This window comes from Vombatus ursinus, unplaced genomic scaffold (genome assembly GCF_900497805.2).
Source record: "Vombatus ursinus unplaced genomic scaffold, bare-nosed wombat genome assembly UNPS02014812.1, whole genome shotgun sequence".
Lineage (NCBI taxonomy): Eukaryota > Metazoa > Chordata > Mammalia > Diprotodontia > Vombatidae > Vombatus > Vombatus ursinus.
In genome coordinates this window covers 100,138,433-100,159,730 of record NW_020954590.1, presented here as the reverse complement: position 1 = coordinate 100,159,730, position 21,298 = coordinate 100,138,433, and positions in this window count along the sequence as shown.

The following is a 21,298-nucleotide window of genomic DNA, read 5'->3' as shown; positions in this document are numbered from 1 at the left end:
AATGCATCAACCTCATCACATATTTGTTCATCCCAGAAAAGTATACTGCCAAGTTAAGTGAAGTTATCCACAATATCAATATTTCTCCACTTGCTATAATTGATGGTTCCACGTATGGATGGTGTAGTGTGAGCTGATGGAGGACCTGTGTTTTCTTGGTGTCACTTGGCCAAAATTAACACAACCAGCAAGGAATCAATCCATACTTTCTTGCATCTCAGTCTCAAAGGCTACATTGAATTCACAATCAAATGAGAACAAAAAATATGCCATCTCTCTCTCCACTTTAGCCTTAACTTGTAGCCTTTTCAAGTTAAATAATTTGCTGTCAGTGTGGTAGCTGACCTTGATGCTATTTTCATCTACATTGAAGGCTTCTGAAAACAATGCTGAAAACATGTTAAAAAGGATGGGAGCAAGAACACAGCCCTGCTTCACTCCATTGGTGACTGGCAAAGTGTGAGAGTATCATTTATTACCTAGAGCCTGTGCAAACATGCCATCATGAAACTGGTATATGATACTGATGAACCTCTCTGGGCAACCAAATTTTGCCATAATTTTCCACAAGCCCTCATGACTAACAGTATGAAAGGTCTTAATCAGATCGACAAATGCTGTGTACAGACCTCTCTTCTACTCCAGGAGACACTTCTCCTGGAGTTGTTGGGCAGTAAACTCTATGACAACCACTCCTAAAACTACATTGGCTCTGAGGTAGATGACCATTTTCAGGTGAAGGATCAGTCTATTAAGGAGGACTCTGGCAAGAATCTTGCCAGCAATGACTAAGAGAGAGGATACTCTCCCATGTGATTGTCAGAGGAAAATCTATCTCCTTTACCTTCATAGAAATGGACAGTGGAGGCACTGAACTCCTGGGGGATAACCTCTTCTTGTCATATAACTCAGAAATTTTCAGTCAGCTTTTATATGAGCAGAGGACGCCCTACCTTGTAAATCTCAGCTGTAATAGAATCAGCACCAGGCTCTTTGCCACACAGGAGGATGGCATTCAAAACCTCTCTTCCATTTGGAAGTTTGGATATGGAGGGATTGACTTCAAACTGAGATATACAATCAGTGGCTTCAGGATTGATTGATGATGGTCTACTGAGAACACTACGGAAAAGTTCAGCCCATCTCTCCAGGATCATGTCTTTATCACTAATCCATGTGGTTCCATCAGCACTGAGTAGTTGACATGTACCATAGGTCTTTGGCCCATAAATAGCCTTCAGGACATTATAAAAGTGCTGTGGGTTGTGACTATCGGCATAAAACTAAATTTCATCAGCCTTCTTACTGAGCCAAGAAGTCTACATCCCTCTAAGCTTTGCTTGCACTTTACTTTTGATGGTGTTAAATGCTGCCTTCTTAAAGACAGATGAACTATCCTGCTGGTAAACCCTGTGAAATTCTCGGTTTTTTGTTTAGCAGCTTCTGAATTTCCCCATCATTTCTGTCAGACCAATCTTGATGTTTGCAAGTGCTCTGACCCAGATCGGTAAATGCAGTACTGTACACCAGATCTCTGTAAGTTGTCCACTCCTTTTCTGCTCCACTGTTGCCAACCATGTGTTGGCTCTGCTTTCCTTCCAAGTAAACAATGAACTGTTCCCAGTTGGACAAGTGCTCTAATCTGTTGACATTAAGTCTTCTGGTAGTAATCTTGTCTTGGGGCTGCCACTTTTGTTGAATGTAAATATTTAGCTTGAATAGGTTGTATATGATAAGTCTAGTACTCTGTGACACACATGACTTTTGTCACTCTCACATCCTGCCTATCTCTTCTCCTTACAATGACACAGTCTATTAAATGCCAATGTTTGCTGCGAGGATGCATCCACAAAGTTTTATTGTGTTTAGGTAAATGGAAGACAGTATTGGTGATGAAGAGGTCATGAGACACACAAGTCTTCAGTAGAAAGTGACTTGCTGTTGCTAACTCCATTCCTCCCAAAGACTCCTCGCTATTTCTGGTAGTCTGTGCCTACTCTTACATTCAGATCACCCAGAATTATAAGCTTGTCTTCTTTTGGCATATTGATGATGAAGGTCTCCAGGTCTTCATAAAATTTTTCTTTGACCTCCTCAGAGTTTGTCATGGTGGGAGCATATGTACTGATTATGTTGGCATAGTACTTTCCTGCAAGTGGCAATCACATTGTCATGCACCTGTCATTCACTCTGGATTCTTGGCTCAGTAAGAAGCATGATGAAATTCAGTTTTGTTTTGTTTTGTTTTTTGACATAGCTCTAAGTGCACACAGCACCTGTTGCAGCTGCCTTCATGGACATTGGAACAAATTGTTCTCATTCTCACATTCCGCTGGAGGAAGTCTTCACATGCTTGGGGTAGACACCCCACTATCTCACCAAAGGATTTGAGATCCCTTGGTTACCCTCAACCTGTTTTTAGCCCCTCTACCAAAAATGGTTTACTGGTGTGTGGACATTGTGACTACTACAGCTTCTTGGAGCCACAGGAGAGAGTTGAGTGAATCAGGTGGACACCAAAGGTGGAAAGCAGCCCTGAAAAGGGCTCAGAATCAGAGGTACTAGTCTCCCTGAACACACCCTACACTACACATTGATGGAGAAAGACAAACTAAAGTACAATTTTGAATTGTGTACTCAGCACAGCACAGCACAGCTGAGGACCATTAGAGAAACAAAAATTCTGGATGAATCAAGCTGGCATATGGCAATTACCAAAAAAAAAAAAAAAAAAAAAAAACCACCTCTCTGGGTAACAACAATTGATGATTTTTGTAAGCATATGTTTTGCTGCATACCAAAGGACAGGGTTTTATATTTTTCCAAAAGTGACTAATATAATACAATGACTATTTTAGATCCTGACAATTACTATTTATGTGGCATAGAAATCACTGAACCTTAGAGTTTAAAAGGACTTCTAAGACCATCTAATCTAACTCATACATGGTCAGAAATCTCTATCAATAGCATCCTTGAGAAGTGGTCATCCAGCCTTCGACTGAAGACTTCTATTAAGAGGGAACCCAGTCTTCCCCAAAGCAGTCCATTAAACTTTTGGATAACTCCAATCGTTATGAAATTTTCCCTTACGTGTAAATGTGTTTTCAAAAATGTTTCATCATTTAAAAGCATGATTTTTTTACCTTATTAAAACAATGGAAAAGGGGAAATAAAATTTTTTTTAATAAAAATTAGCTTTGATACCTAGAAATTAAATTGTATCATTAGAAGATCTGTTTAAATACCACCTCTATTACGTAGGCAGCTGGGTGTTACAATGTATAGCACTCTGTACTTAAGAGTTAGGAGGATCTGAATTTGAATGCTGACTCAGGCATTTAATAGCTATATGGCCTTGGGCAAGTCACTTAGCCTCTCTCAGAGTTGATTTCCTTATTTATAAAATGCACAAAATAACAGTACCCACCTCATACTGTTGTGAAGGTCAAACTAGATGTGTGTTGAAAGCCTAGAAGTGTTATGTGCATGTTTATGATTAATGTTACCTATTAGCTAGGGAGCTTCAAATGAACCATCTCACATCTCATGACTTCCATTTCCTTGTCTATAAAATTAGGGCATTGAAAAAAGATTTTTACAGACTAAGAGGTTCTTCCTTTATGCCTATTTCCTGCAATAAAAATCTAGCAGAGGCCTTTACTACAGAGTCAGCTCAATAGGGGTTGTTTGTAGTTGTTTTAAAATAGACCAGTAGTTATAAAAGAGCAAAAAAAAAAAAAAAAGTTTCTTTCACAAAAAAAAATAAAAACTTAAAAAAAAAATATCCATTGTTGAATCATCATCCTTTATCCAGAAATTCTAAATAAAAAAAAAATCAAACCTTCCAAAGTATTCTGCAGTAAATCTAATCATCTTTTCAAATAAAGCATAAACTACTTAGGGAAGAACCTTACCTAATACTTTAGTTCCCCTCCTAAAACTGTGATGTGGGGAGAAAAGTAGGATTTTCCTATTACTTCCTTGTCTCCCTACTACACCCTCTTTAACCAAGCTTGCAGCAAGGTTTAGTGGAAAAAATAATAGTTTAGGAGTAGGAAGATCCAGAACTAGTTTCTTATCATGGCCCTGCTGCTGACTTGCAGTGTAACCTTGGATAATCCACAACTTCTTTGGGCCTCAGTTTCTTTGACCATCAAATGAAGATTTTGGACTGAATAGTACTTCTGCTTCTAAAATTTATGATCCTATGATTTGGTTTAATCATATGAAAAGGCTTCATCAGAATTGTAGGCAGAGGTTTACACACTATTGTCAGCCTTAGAGGATCATGTAGGTATAATACCAATTATAGATATTTGGGTTGACTTTGTAAAGCTATGACAGATATTCATCCCTAGCAATGAATAGATTCATAAATTTTAAACAAAAACTGCACTGCATTAAGTTCACAAATATAGTTGCTTAGTACAAATAAATAAGCCTGGGTGTGACCACTTGACCCATTATACTACATCTAAATTAAGTAAAGCAGAAATAATTTTAAGGGAGGCATACATACCTCATTCTGCACAGTATCTTTTATTCATTAAAATAAAATAATTATTGACTAGTAGAAGATAACTTTTGTTTGTTTTGGCTTTTAAGTTGCAAGGATTGGCAATTTGAAAAGAGAACTGGCATCAATTTAATGAACTGAAGTTAAGTATTAGGTGAAAAAGTTGAGCTGCATCCTCCTGGGTAGCCCTAAACTGAAAATTGGGAGATAATGGATTGAAGCTCCAACTGTGAAGTTCCCACTTACTCTGTGACTTTCGACAGGTCTCAGGGATAACCCAGCTTCCCTATTACTGTTGAGGCCCCACCATCCTCCCAGTCATCCAGGCTCATAACCTTGGTATTATTTTCATTATTACCCTGCATATCCAATCAGCTGCCAGATGTTATTATTTCTTCCTTCCAAATATTTCTGATATATTTCCCCTTTTCTCCACTCATACAGCCACAACATTAGTACAAATCCTCATCACCTTCTACATGAACTATTGCAAGATCATTTTAACAAGTCTCCCTGCTCCAAGTTTCTACCCATTGTAATCTATCCTCTACGTGGCTGCCATGTTTTTTCTAAATATAGATCTGACTCATCATCCCCCTGCTCTTTAAGTTCCAATGACTCAAATATAAACCCTGATTTAAAACTGTTTGAGACTTGTTCCTTTCATATCTTTCTAGTCTTCTTTACACTTTACCGTCTTGTATATACTCTCCTTTCCGGAAACACTGGACTGATTTTTGTTGTGTTGTTTTTGAGTCGTGTCCAACTCTTCGTGACCCCATTTCAGGTGTTCTTGGCAAAGATGGTGGAATGGTTTGCCATTTCCTTCTCCAGTTCATTTTACAGATGAAGAACAAAGCAAACAAGGTGAAGTGACTTGCCCAGGGTCACACAGCTAATAAGTGTCTGAGACAGGATTTGAACTCAAGAAGATGAGTCTTCCTGATTCGAAACCTAGTGCTCTATTCACTGTACTACCCTGCTGCCGACAGGACTGCTTGCAGTTCCTCAAACACGATATTCCTTCTCCTGTCTCCAATTTTTGAAATCCATGTCCCCTACTCTTAGAATGTTCTATCCCCTTAATTCAATCTATTCATTTCCCTGACTTCCTCATATATTAAGCTCAAATCCCATGTGCTCCAAAAGGCTTTTTTAGATTCCCTCTAGATGCTAATAATGTCTCTCAAAGTGACTTTCATCTACTCTTTATATCTTGTACCTACCTAATGGTTTATACGTTTCTCCCTTATTAAAACGTAAGTACCTTGAATTCACAAGTTATATTTTGCCTTTCTCTGTAACTCCAGAGCTCAGTACAATGTCTGGCATATTTTGTTGTTGTTCAATAGTTTTTCAGTCTTGTCTGACACTTCATGATCCCATTTGGGGTTTTCTTGGCAATAGTGGAATGGTTTGCCATTTCCTTCTTCAGCCCATTTTACAGATGAGGAAGTTAAAGCAAACAGGGTTAAGTGACTTGCCCAGGGTCACAAAGCTGGCAAGTGTCTGAGGCCAGATTTGAACTCAAGAAAATGAGTCTTCTTGATTCCAGGTCCAGCACTCTTCCACTGTGCCACCTAGCTGCCCATGTATTAAATGCTTTAAAAATGCATTTTGGGAGCAGCTAGGTGGAGCAGTGAATAGAGTGCTGGACCTGGAATCAGGAGGACCTGAATTCAGATCTGATCTCAGACTAGACACTTGACACTTATTAGCTGTATGACCCTAGGCAAGTCACTTAACCCCAATTGCCTCACCTCCCCCCCAAAAAATGCTTTTTGACTGATGGACTTAGGCTTCTCGTCTATAAAATGAGGTTGGAGTAGGTGATTTGTATGCTTACAGTTCTAAAATTCTATGATTTGTGCACCGTAAGATAAAAATAAAAATATGATAAAAATAAAAATATGTAGCCACAATCCATTCTGTATCATTTATAAAAACTCTTAAAAATTTAGATCCAATTAAGCAAAACCTTCCTAAGGGCATTTAAGGGGGAGTGGGAGGGAGGGAAACAAAAGGAAGACAATAAATAGAAGAAAATCTAGAAAGATGGTTACAATAAACATTTTCACCATCAAGGATACCGGATCCACCACACTTTGGACCCTAATATCACAGTCTCAGATACCAAGTTAGAAAGAAGAGGAGGTAGAAATGGTTACAAAGAGAACAAAGACAGGTAAAGAAATAATATTGGGCCAAGAGTAAATAAAGAGATCCATGCTAGAGCACACACAATAGTGAGGATGCTGCAGAATCAATATGCAAATTATTTGATGAAAAATACTAAATGCATCGGCTTGGGCCTGGGGGGGGCGGGTTTGGAAATCACACACTGCAATTTTTTTTTTAAAGTTAGCTTAGTAAACATCAAAAACTTCTAACTAGGGGCAGGTAGGTGGTGCAGTGGATAGAGCATCAGCTCTGAAGTCAGGAGGACCTGAGTTCAAATCCGGCCTCAGACCAAACACTTGACACATACTAGCTGTGTGACCATGGGCAGGTCACTTAACCCCAATTGTCTCACTAAAAAAAAAAAACAAAAAAAAAGCTACTAACTAATCTGCCTGTCTTCCTGCCTCTACAAAATCATTATGCAAGCCACTTATATATGATTGAGGGTACGAGAAGAGAATAACAAGAATCATGTAAACAATATTAGTGTTTACATTAGCTACAACCTTAGCTCTTCCATTTTTTTCAATTTAATGAATGATGTAGATAATACAAAGCAAGAAGGGGAGCATCTAGAGACCAGCAGACAACAGCTACCAGAATTTGTGAAGGCTTTTTTTTTGTCCAAAAAGATGTCTCCTATCCATTCATCAAAATAATTCAAGATAAATACTTTTCAATGACCAGAGACGTATGTTAGCCAAAAGTGTCCACCACTGTGATGGAGGAGAGGCAGCTCAGAATCCGTTAATTTGGGTTGTATCAAGTCAAGCCTTGAAACATTGAAGAATCTCATGAAAAAGATCTGTAATAACTCAAGAGTTTGGCCTGACCATCTACACAAGACCAAACAAATAAACAATGTTTATTGCATAAGTTTTAACGTATTTGATGGACATCCTATAGAGATTATCTATCAGCATATATATCTAGGACAGACAGTTCATTTAAATAATCAATTGCTCCCACAACTGAATAGGAAAGGAGAATGGTCTGGATTGCCTACATAAAGGTGTGAAACTTTCGTAACAACCCAAGGCATCCCTTGGAAAGAAAAGTCCCAACTTTTTAATGCCAACATTTTATTGGTGGTGTTGTTTGGCAGTGAGGCATAGAATATAACAGTCACTGAAGAATTAAAAATAACTATCACACATTGAGCAATGAAAGTACATGGTAGATTTGAGCAGATTCAAAATCCCAACATTGTCAATGTAGAGTTTGGTCTTCAGAACCAAAATTCCACATTTATAATAAATCTTGGTAAAATTCAATTTATATGTAGTCACAAATTCTGGGTAAGGATAATGAGTTCTTTTTATAAAAAAAATGAGGAAAAAAGAATTTTTAATCCCTATATCTTTTTATAAAAGACAAGCAACATCTACCTGATTAATTGTCCAATACACAAAGTTATTTGGTGAATAAATAGAAAATGCCCTTAATCACATAATTCCCCACCCACAAGGGATCAAAGAGTATTGATCAAAGGATCAATTGAAGGATCAAAGAATAACACCATGGAAATGGACCTGACAGATCATTTGGTCCAATGCATACATGAAAAATAACCCAATCTACAACATACCCAACAAGTGGTCATGTAGCCTTTGCCTAAAGACCTCCAGTGAGGGGGAACCCCCTTTCTCTTCCTTAGCCAAGACAATAAATACAATTAGTTTATGTTCCCAGATCATACAATGACTGAAAGCAAGGGGAAACAACCTAAGAGTAGATGAGATGGTTAAAAAAAAAATAGCTACGACTAAATCACAGAATGTATAATCTTCACCCAGAGTTCTATAGGATATTGTAGACTGACATCATGTTTCATAAAGTTATGATCATCATAATTACTATGGCTCTTTTCTACAGTGGAGGTTTCCTACATCAATGAAATCACAGATCCAGGCTCCTTCATTCCCCCTCCCACCCAAAAAAAAGTGGCAATATTGAGACTAGCACTATTATAAGTTTTTTAAAACTCTGATTTTCCTAAACAGGTAGAGGGACTCTTATTTTCATAAAATGGAATTCAAAATAGAATCCAGTCATTTTTCCAGTGACCGAATCAACAAGAACACTCGCTCAGCTTCAGTTTAACAATGTCCTTTTCTGTAATTTATGAAAAAGTATATTTTAGGAGCAATAAAGTCATCTTCCTATTAACAATACAAGTAAAACAAACATAATAGTTATAGTAGCATATTGAAAAACACTGTTACTTCTCACCCATATTATTTTTTCCAACACCAACTACCAGTTTTTTGCACAAGTGCTTTTACACTTGTAATTGCCTATGAATTAGCCTCCATTACTAGACTCATAAGTACCTAGGATCACATATAATAGTTTAAGCTGAAAGGGGCTTTAAAGGTCATCTAGTCCAACCCTCTAATTTAACAGGTGAGATTTCAAGTTAGAATCATCCCAAACCCATCAGATCAAATACTCTTTTTAAAAAAAAATGAAAAGCTTTCATCATCCCATTCTCTCTGCCAACTTTAGGAAATGATGGACTATGATCCAGAAAGTTCAGGCTACACCTGATCCATCACACCAGCGACAGCATTTGTACCTGGTTCTCTCACCTATACGTGTATTTCTATTGCTTCTATTACTTAACATCCACCACCTTCTACTTTTCATTTTCACTTTCAGAAATTTCACAATGCCTATTATTGGTAGATGACTGATCTTGTCTGCTCATTTACGAACCCCAATGACAGTATAATCTCTCCCATAATAAAGTGAATAAAGTATTTTTACCTTCTTTTGGTTATCAGGCAGCCAATAAATATTGATATTGTTGACAGCCAGAGTATTTACTCTATTTTTCTTTAATAATGTTGGATTGTTAAGAATGCTATTGATACCTATCAATTTTTATGGATAGATGAATTTGCCTGGAATCCTTGTCAAATCAATGTTTACTTACAGAATTCCACTTCCCTTTTTTGTCACAGAAATCTATGCAACATTCTCCCCATGGAGATTTAGCTAGTTAGCCTGGGGATGATTATTAAATATTGAACAGGAGCCATATTATTCCTACTTGTCTCCCCTTGGTGGTCTAATTCACCAACCAAAATGTAATAGCAATAGAAACAGCAAATAAAAACTGTTCTGAAATAAAGATGAAAAATATTAAAGGTACTAAGTAATATGAAGAATTTACCTTCCTATTAGAAATTTTATTGAGATCTAGAGATAAAACCTAGAAATCAGGACAAAGCTTTTTAAGCTTAATAGTCCTAAACTCCATTTTATTCAATATAGTCAATTCAAAATTAATCAAACCAAGTAGCTTATTATGAGAGTCAGCATAGAATAAAGGATTATAGTTAGTGCTGAATTTGGAATCAGGAAGACCAGGGTTCAACTAAAAGGCAATACAGTAAAAATATACTAGGTTTGGAGTCAGAGGACTATAGTTTGCATTCAAACTCTGACTCTTGCTATCAGTGAAGCCTAAGAAAATCATTTAACCTCTCTTGGCCTCCAAGCAGCTAGTTGGTACAGTAGATAAAAGGCTGGGCCTACAGTCAGTAAGATCTGAGATCCGATTTGGGCCTCAGACACTTGCTAGTTGTGTGACCTAGGGCAATTTACTTAAACCTCTGTTTGCCTCAGTTTTCTCAACCATAAAATGAGGATAATATCATTTAAGTCTCAGGGTCACTGTAATGATCAATCAGATAGTATTTGTAAAGCACTTAATACTACACCTAAAGACCTTAGCTTAAAAAGGCCAAGGTCTCTCACTGCATCCTAGGCCTTCTTCAGTTGTCCTGATCTATATCTGGCCACTGGACCCAGATGGCTCTGGAGGAGAAAGTGAGGCTGGTGACTGTGCACACACCTCCCTCACTCAAATCCATTTCACTTGCAAGTCATGGTATCATCTTCCTGATGCCATGGTCCTTTTTGAGAGTGAAGCACACTATGCCTGACACAAAGAAGGTGTTTAATAAATGTTCATTGCCTTCCCTAATTTCCTTACCTATAGAACAAGAAATTGGACTAAATGAACTTTGAAGTCCCTTTTGGCTTCCTATTTATTATGTTATGATCAAAATGCAGCCTCTGATACTTACTATTTGGTATTAGGCAAGTCAGTGTGGTATAATGGAAATAATGCTGAAAATGAAGTCAGATGAACTGAGCTCAAATCCCCCCTCTGCCACTTTCTCCCTGTATGCTTATACAAATCAATTAACTTATTCATGTCTCAATTACCCCATCTGTAAAATTCGAGGGTTGAACTAGAGGACTTCTAAAATTCCTTACAATTCTAAATCTATGATTCTATTAAGTCTTCCAACTTTTTAGGGCTCAGGAAACCCTCTAAGACTTATCCACTTATTTTCAGTGGGGTTGTGATCTAAAGCCAGACATCACAGATAGCCTTGAAACCTCTTGAATGGAGATGGAGAGGGGTGGTGAATTGTTTTTCATTTTATTTATTTAGTTAGTTAGTTTTAGTTTTCAACATTCATTTTTATAACATTTTAAGTTCTAAATTTTTTTCCCTCCCCAAGAAAGCATGCAATCTGATATAGGCTATACATGTACAATCACATTAAACATATTTCCATATTAGTCATGTTGTGAAAGAAGAATTAGAACAAAAGGGGAAAACCACAAGAAAGAAAAAAGAGAGAGAAAATAGTATGCTTTGATCTGCATTCAGACTCCATAGTTCTTTCTCTGGATGTGGACAGCATTTTTAATCATAAGTTTTTTGGAATTGTCTTAGATCATTGCATTGCTGAGAAGAGTTAAGTCTATCAAAGTTGGTCATCACACAATGTTGCTATTACCGTGTACAATGTTCTCCTGGTTCTGCTCACTACTGGTTCTGCTCACTTCACTCAGCATCAATTCATGTCAGTCCAGGTTTTTCTGAAATCCACCTGCTCATCATTTCTTATGGAACAAGAATATTACATTACATTCATATACTCCAACTTGTTCAGCCATTCCCCAGTTGATGAGCATCCCCTCAATTTCCAATTCCTTGCCACCACAAAAAAAGAGCCACTATAAATATTTTTTCTACATGTGAGTCCTTTTCCCTTTTTATGATCTCTTTGGGATACAGTCCTAGAAGTGCTATTGCTGGGTCAAAGGGTATTCAGAGTTTGATAGCCCTTTGGACATACTTCCACATTGCTCTCCAGAATGGCTAGATCAGTTCACATCTCCATCAACAAAACATTAGTGTTCTAATTTTCCCACATCTTCTCCAGCATTTATCATTTTCCTGTTTTGTCATGTTAGCCAATGTGGTAGGTGTGATGCGGTACCTCAGAGTCGTTTTGATTTGCATTTCTCTAATCAATAGTAATTTAGAGCATTTTTTCTTATTAAAGCTATAGATAGCTTTAATTTCTTCATCTGAAAACTGCCTGTTCATATCCTTTGACCATTTATCAATTGGGGAATGACTTGTATTCTTACAAATTTGACTCAGTTCTCAATATATTTTAGAAATGAGGCCTTTATCAGAGATACTGGTTGTAAAAATTCTTTCCCAGTTTTCTGGTTCCCTCCTAATCTTCACTGCATTGGCTTTGTCTGTGCAAAAACTTTTTAATTGAATGTAATCAAAATTATCTATTTTGCATTTCATAATGTTTGCTACCTCTTGTTTGGTCACAAATTCTTCCATTCTCCATAGATCTGACAGGTAAATTACTCCTTGCTCTCCTAATTTGCTTATAGTATCACCCCTTATGTCTAAATCATGTACTCATTTTGACTTATCTTGGTATGCAATGTAAGATGTTGGTCTATGCCTAGTTTCTGCAATACTATTTTCCAATCTTCCCAGCAGTTTTTGTCAAACAGTGAATTCTTATCCCAGGAGCTGGAGTCTTTGGGTTTATCAAATGGTAGATTACTGTAGTCATTGACTACTGTGTCCTGTGTACCTAACCTATTCCACTGATCCAACAGTCTATTTCTTAGCCAGTACCAAGTAATTTTGATGATTGCTGCTTTATAATACAGTTTTAGATCTGGTACTGCTAGGAGGGGTGGTAAATGTTAAGAAAAGAATTAATTACATCACTGAACAATCAACCATTACTTTATTGTCAAGAGTGAGATTGTATAAATGGAAAATCCAAACCAATCTCAAGAAGAAATCAAAAACTGGAATTTCAGCTACATAAGAGAAGCCAGTAGGACCTGAAAATGCAAGAAACTAGCACAGTGGGTCAATAGACTGGAGTCAGCTAGTACCAAAGTGAGAGCTATAGTCCTCTAAAATTATCCCCTCTCTTTCTATAGGACTTAAGAAGGGTTATGGTAAAGGTTTGTGTTAGAAAAGAGTTCTTCAAGATATTTTTAATATTGGCGATAGAAGCCCAGATAAACAAGAAAAGATTTCCAATTGAGCAAAATCAAAATGATGCAGAAACTTGAGAATGAAAGAAGGAGTGACTAAAAGTATTTAAACAAATATTAAAAAAAATATATAGAATTTCTATATCAACAGCGGATATGGGAAATGACTGAAATGTAATAATGCAGATCAAAAGCTTGTTGTAATCGTTAGGATAGTGCCATATTTGTGATTAGCTACAGAATAAAAAGAAACACTATAAGACTATGGCACCAAAAAGTCTAAAAAATATAAATGCTTAATAAACATTGAGTTCAGCAATGCCACTACTAGCCATATGCCCAAGAAGATCAAGGAAAGAGGAATCTGTGTGGATAATAAATATTAATAGCATCATTTATGTCATAGCAGAGGACTGGAAACTAAGGGAAGGCCACCAAATGGGAAATGGCTGAATAAAGTATGGTATATTAATGTAATGGAAATTAATGGAAAATTATAATGCGGTAAGAAATAATTAAAGAGATGAATTCAGAGAGATCCAGGAAAACCTGACACACAGTGAAGTGGGCAGAGTTAGGATAAAAATGATATAACATCTACAACATTGCAAAGAAAAATAACTATAAAAGATTTGAGAACTCCATTCAATGCAGTGACTAATCATGAAGACCAAGGATGAAACACACTTTCCATTGTGCATACCATTTGATCTACAACACCACTAAAATACTGCAAAGAGATCAAGGAAAGAGAAAAAAGTCCTATATGTACACAAATATTAGCAGAAGCTTTTTTTGTAGTGGCAAAGGACTGAAACTAGAGGGGTGAGGGCACAATCCCCTTATCAGGGAAATTTCTGAACAAATTCTGATATGCAAATATGATGGATATTATTTCAATTCTCTAAGAAATAAAGTTTTAGGGAAACATAGGATGACTTGGATGAACTGATAAATAGTGAAGTAAATAGAAATAGAATGACTTATAATATAACACTAACATAGTAAAAACAAACAATTTTGAAAGACTTAAGAACTCTGATCAATACAGTAAGCAATCATGTATCCAGAAGACCAATGAAAAAGAATACTACCTACCTCTTAACAGAGAGGTAATAGACTAAAATACAGAATGAGGCATAGATTTTTGGACGTGGTCAATGTGGGAATATGTTTTGACTATACTTATTTTTACAAGGACTTCACCCTTATTTTTTCTTTTGTTTTCTTTCTTTTTTTTTTACAGTGGGGAAAGAGGGTGGGAAATGAGAGAGAAATAAATTCTTGATAACTGTGAGCTATGTGTAATAGATTCATTGTTTCATATATAATCTCCTTTTTTTGTTCTTTATATATAGAAATGTTCATGTTTGCTGATTCCAAGTTCAGGATACCAAAAAATATTTAAAATATTGGAAAAAATATTAATAAGGTTATAGTTTCCCTTCTGAGACTGGGCATGGGGGTGGGGGAGGGTCCTGGAAGTATGCTATCCTTGATATGGAAAAGAAGAGAGCATCAATTTTTCTACAATAGTCATCAGTTGTTCTGAAACTTGGAAATGTATTTCAACCCATAGCTAAATCCCACCATCTATAGACAGAGAAGGAATACACTTGAAGGAGGATTCTCTGCTCTACCCAATCATTCCTCCCTCTGCCATGAAGTCAAAGCCACTATCAGAGCCAGCCACCTCTGGAAACAATTCTCTTCTTCTATAACCACATGCTGCGTACAAACTTTTCAAGGTGAAGTAAGGTAAGATTGACCCTCTGACAGCTTGACATAACGTACTGTAATTTAGACATCAAGAACAAAAATTTGAGGGAATTGAATAATCCACTGAGAGGAAACGCTCACACCAAAGAGTTTAGAAAATGAATTATAAGAATTTATAATTATAGCAGGGTGAATCATGTGCAACTTATACAATAACAAGAACAAAGAAATCATTTGATAAAGATGCAGGAAAAGCAAGATTTTAAAGTTTGGATTTAAAAAACCCCAAAGAAATTCAAAGAGGAAACAGTATCAAGTGAGAATATACAACATTAATTTAACCCTAAAGGGAAATAGTATAGAACAAAGCATTTGCCAAAGGGATAAAAAGAAAAACATGGAGTTTTATAAGAACTGTATTTGGGGAAAAGATAATTGAGAGAAAATAGACATAATAAACAAGAAGGGGCACAAAATTTATGACTTGAAAATGACTGAGATATTGAATAACAATTCTATATTGGTCTTTAAAGATAAAAATTGAAGAAATTAAATCTGTACAGTTGGGAAGTACTGAAGAACTGGCAAAAGAGCTACAAAGTCAGATAGTAGAATACTTCAAAAATTTGAAAACACATAAATCATCCAGCTATCATGTAATACCAGCAGGATGACATGTAATCTAAAGCAGAGTGAAATGTAATAATGTTTCCATGGGACTAAGTTTTTTTTTTTCCCTGATTATTATAATCATTATTTAACATGTACTGAGCATCAACAATATATTAGGAACTGTACTTATGAGTTATACTAGCCTCTGATAGATGAATTTATGATCTAAGTTGAAAGTCAAAACACAAGAGGGAAACAGATAAAAATACACATAAGGGAGGAACTAGAAATCATTTCCCCTCCACGAAACATTAGAATACACTATATGGGGTAATATTGTTATATTAGCCCTTGGAAAAGACTATGAAAAATGAAAGTTATGCTTGTAGAAAACTTTGAATTGGGAATATTATTATGAAATATTCTTTCTGAACCAGTTATGGAAGGTTCAAAGAAATTTTGAAATCTGACACTTTATTACTAAAAAATAACTCATGATAATATCATATGGGCATATAATCTATCAAACTACCACATAAATAAATAAATCACTTTGGAAAGCATAGCCCTTTTTTTAACAGCTAAGATACCCTTTACCTAATTGCATATCATCCATAAAGGTGTTTCCTAGTGGTGAGAAAAACATAATGCATCTCCCTCAACAAATTTTACTTATTCATCTGGACCTTTGGGCTTGTTTTTGCCTCCAAATTTTAACTGACCTATTGACCTTAACACTATGCTTTCATAGATCTATTAGTTGTTGTCTTTCATAATCAAAGAAGACCAAAATGACATCATTATATTGAGGTTAATGTACACTGTGTCCAACTGTGGCTGATCAAACCAATATAAGCTTAGAAGACTCTACTCACGTGTCGGGCACAAATAGTCCGCATGAACATTTGGAATGGAGATGTCTCTAAATTTGCACATCCTGCATTTCTTTTGAACTACCATAATTATATTAGATTAACAGATTCCTCCAGCTTAGCTAAATTCCTTATCTTTAAGCTTCTCTTGTCCTATACTGCCTGTGTGCCAACATGACAAATCTACCTAAAAACCAGGGAGAGTAAAGACAGTGGCTGAACATAAAAAAAGCCTTAAAATAAAAAAAGTAATCCTCCACATCAATGATGATGGTCATAGTTTATTTATCCCCATCCATCCAGTGAGAACTTTGACTATATACTTCCCAGAAATTCATCACAAAGGGACCACCAACAGACTAGTGACCTCCTTTGTCTTTCCTTGACCTCTTCAGGATACTAATGGAGAATAGTAACTGTCCATCACAGTGTTACCCTTTACTCTCAACATGTGACCAATACATCTTCTTTTTCAATTATACATGTATTTGATGGCATCCTTTATACATTGGTGTCAAACTCAAACAGAAATGAACCTATGAACGTCATATTGATTTTTGTTGTTGTTCAGTCATTTCAGTTGTGCCTGACTCTTCGTGACCCCATTTGGGTTTGTCTTGGCAAAGATAATGGAATGGTTTGCCATTTCCTTCTCCATCTCAATTTACAGATGAAGAAACTGAGGGAAACAAGGTTAAATGACTTGCCTCGAGTCACACAGCAGGAAGTGTCTAAGGACAGATTTGAATTCAGATATTCCTGATTCTAGGCTTGGTAGTCTATTCACTAAGTCACCTCGCTGCCTCCATATTGATTTAGAAAACCACAAATTAATTATTAATTTTATTTTATTGTATTTTTATTTATCTTATTAATCATTTCCCAATTACATTTTAATCTGGTTCCCAAGGACACTGAGGAGTTTGACACCTTTTCATTACACCATTTCTATATAATTTTTTGTTTGCATTGTATGATCACACTTACCTTATGCTTCTCCACTGCTGTTTGAGTAATCAGCTTTAATTTTTTGAAGATCATAGTGCTCCACAGATATAGAGCCAAATATTGTTTCCCTGGTGATCCTTTCTAGCACCGGTAGTGTCTTACCTCATAACACCCAAAATACTGGTCCTAGAGAGTGAGTTAAAATACTTCCTGCTCCCCATTGCAGACTCTTTATCTGCCAACATCACTCTAATTTTTCCTCATTTGATGCTAACTTTGTCCAAGTATACTGTACAATCTAGATCCTCATGGAAGTTATTTTGTGGTCCCCTGTTCATTCTCCTTTCTCAAGGAATATATATAGTATATATAGTATATGTGTATATATATATATATATATATAGTATATGTACATATGTATAGTAGCATATAGTAGAAATTTAAGAGAAAGAGAATAAGACCATAAGATTTACATATAAGCACATCCCTGCATAATGTTGTTATTTCCATTAAAACATTACATATTTGAACATATCAATGGATCTGTTATTTTTTGGGGGGGACTGGGGGTGGAGGGGGACAGAGTATGCTCTCTTGTACAGATTGCAATCCATCTACACTTTTTCATTGTGGCTAATTTGCAACTATATACTTCTATAAATCCACCACAGAGAATCTATCCAAGCTGTTACAGGCTCTCTTCTGAGCCTTTTGAAATTCTATGGCTATCCATCTGTTATCTTGTATTCTCATTGCTTAACCTGCCTACTTCATTTTGATTATCTTCTGGGTTCATTTTTAGTAGGAATGATAACGTTGATGTAGTTCAGCTCCTCCAATAGTATGTACAATTGTAGGTTTTTGAACAAAGATCTTATATGTTTATTACCAGCAGCTAAATTATTGTTTATAGATTATCTAAAAGGTATTATTCTTAGGCTCCATTGCATAGTGAATAAAGGCTAAACTTAGAGTCAAGATATTTGTGTCCAAATCCTGTCTCAGCCATGTACTAACTATAGAACGATGGGGAAATCTCTTTTCCTTTTGGGGCCTCAATTTCATTTGCAAAATGGGAATATTAATGCTTGCATTTCTTACCTCATAGAGTTGCCATGGGGAAAAACAACAACAAAAACATTTTTCAGACCCTGAAGAAGCATAAAAAGGTTACTCATTATTAATATTAACACCCTCTGTCCCTTTTTACTCTGAAGACCAGAAGGGAGACATAAAGGACTAAGAAGCATTTTTATATTTTTGTTCATTTCGTGGGTTTTCCTAGCTAAGGAATTCTTCACCTAGCAGCCAGACTACTCATGGTAATGAGCCTATCTGGACTTAGATAAGTTGATTTTCACAGAGGAAGGAATACTTTATCACCTGGACTGTACTTAAACACATACAGCTTGTTAGAACCTCATAGAATTTGTTCTCTATCGACATAGGCTTAAAAAATTGGTGGGGAGTGGGGGGTGGGGGGATGGAGAGACCCAGGGTAAAAAACAGCATTGCAGAAGGCAATCAGTTCCATAAAGCAAGACATATTTATGACAGCCAAAACTGACTATGAAATCTGTCAGTGAAATAATGTTGAACTGTATGGAACACCATATTTAATTTGAATTTTCTTTTTAGACCATATGCAATTGTCTTAACTGTTATCAAGTGTAATAGTGCATTTAAGTATAGAACCCAGTTCTTACTAGTACCTCTAGTAAGTACGCTGAATTGATCAGAAATCCAACTGTTTTTAACAATTTTTATTAAACTTATGAGAATAATATAATTTCCTCAAAACGGGTGAGTGAATCTAAAAATAAAACTGTAGCAAGAGCTAAAGAAACATAAACTTTAAGCATAAATATATATCATTTTCTCTAGACTATTAATTTAACAAAGCCACTGATGTCACTCATCAGGGAATGTAGCATAAACTACATAGCCCTGAAAGTCTTTCAATAGCTACATGACATTTTCTATTTTCCCTCTGTTACATATCACTTTTTCTTCCTTCTATTTGATCGCAACTTAGTTTGCCCAACCCAGGGCACCTATCATCCCTTAAAACATTTCTATCTTGTTAACATTTCCATAAAGGCTTAAAAAAAATTATGACCTAGTTATACTTTCTAAAAGTTAAATTAAAGTCTTTGCAATATGCTCAGTTAGTTTGCATGACAGGAAGCCAAATTTACATGTGAGAAGGTTGATGCAGCTGCATAAACTTTGATTTTAGTGAGACTAGGGTGGCAGACTTCTTGGCTTCTTTTGAGAAGGGTATATAGAATATTTTTAACATCACATGCCTCTAATGACATGTATTTAAGTGACATGCCACTGTTAAATTAGTCTTCCCACAGAAGTTTTAAAGGGCAATTATATGTTATTTTTTGGTTTTGATGAGAAGAAAAGCCTTTGCTTCTACTTTAAGGTGGGGATAGACCTGGGATCATGTCACACCAGTATTTATGATTCATTTGATAATCTCATCCAAAACATATATTAAGATCAAAATATGCTGCGTGAGCAGGCTGAGTGGCAATCTGGGTGACAGAGAACCCTGAGCCACAAATCTGTTCTGTAAAATGCTCCAGAGCAAATGCCAGTGGCATAAAATCATTTAGAACCCATATAAGCTTCTCAACTCAGCCTAGTGGTCAAGAACAACTGATTATTAAATTAATATTTTGGGGGTTCAGTTGTTGATAGGAGTGAAAATGTATTTTTATTCCCTAGAACAAAATACTCACATCCAAAAGATATGGTGTGTTCTGAGGAGAAAGGGCCTTTGCAGCTTATGAGATGGAGTCTATTTCCTACCATAAAGACACATCATAGAAGTGGCTTATAGCCAATCAATTCCCCAGATTCAGACCTATCTCCACTGGCCCTGGAGTCACTAAGAACAAACAACTGACTGTCAAGGGACTCATGCTATCATATCAGAATCCTTTATAGAGTTGTGGTAAACTATCTTCCAGCAATGTGATTTGTAGAACCTTACAACTGGAATAATCATCATATGCATTGTCTTCAATCAATATATATTCTTCACCACTACCCTCTGAGGTAGTTAGTTTTAGGACAATTTTCCCATTTTAAAATGAGGAAATTGATGATTTGCCCAGTGTCACAATCTAGTGAGGAATAGAGCCAAGACTGACAGTTGAGGTTCTCTGGCTCTAATACCTGTGCTCTTTCTACTGGACCATACTGCCTCACTCTGGAAAGAGCTTTAGAGATTTAGACTTTGAATTTGTGGGTTCTTCCTATACAAACTATCTGGGCTCTAGCCATCTTGCTTTGCTGTTGCTTCATTCCACTTCCAAAGCTTTATAAGATATTTATATTTAGTTATTAATTTGAAATTGTTTATGAGGTATATGAGATTTTTTTAAGTTGAAGAAAAATGTCAATCAAAAATTTAAAAAAAAAAAACAAGTGCCTATTACATGCCAGGCACTGTGCTAAGTCTTAGAAATAACAGTATGTAAGATTCATGAGTGCAAATACTAAAATGAGTAAGTTTTTAAATAGCATCCAAAACAATGGAGATTATAGTCCCACTGTACTCTGCCTTATGTTCTAGGTAATGCATTCGGTTTGGTGTCACATTTTAGAATGAAATTGACAAGCTACAATGTGGTCAGAAAAAGGCCAACAAGGAAGTTGAGAGGAATCAAAATCATGTCATGGGGCAATCAATTGGAAGAACTTAAGGATGTTTAGCCTGAAGAAGAGACTTTGGTGATGTGACTGTAGACTTTAAATATTTAAAGGTTAGATACTAGGGAAAAAATGTTTCATTTTATTTGGTTCCAAAGACCAGAACAAGAAATTGTCAGTATAATTTGCATGGAGCAGATTTTGACTTGATATAAATAAACAGTCAATAAGCATTCATTAAATGCTAATCACTGGAGACATAAAGAAAGGCAAAAGTCAGTTCTCTGACCATAAGCTTTCCATCTCTTGCTGTGCATGTCCCCTGAGGGAAAGATGCCAGGGGTGTCTTCTATTTGTGTCAGTACAAGGCAACTTCTACCTCTGCTTCCAGACTGATCTCCCAACTGTGAAGGGGGAAAGGGGG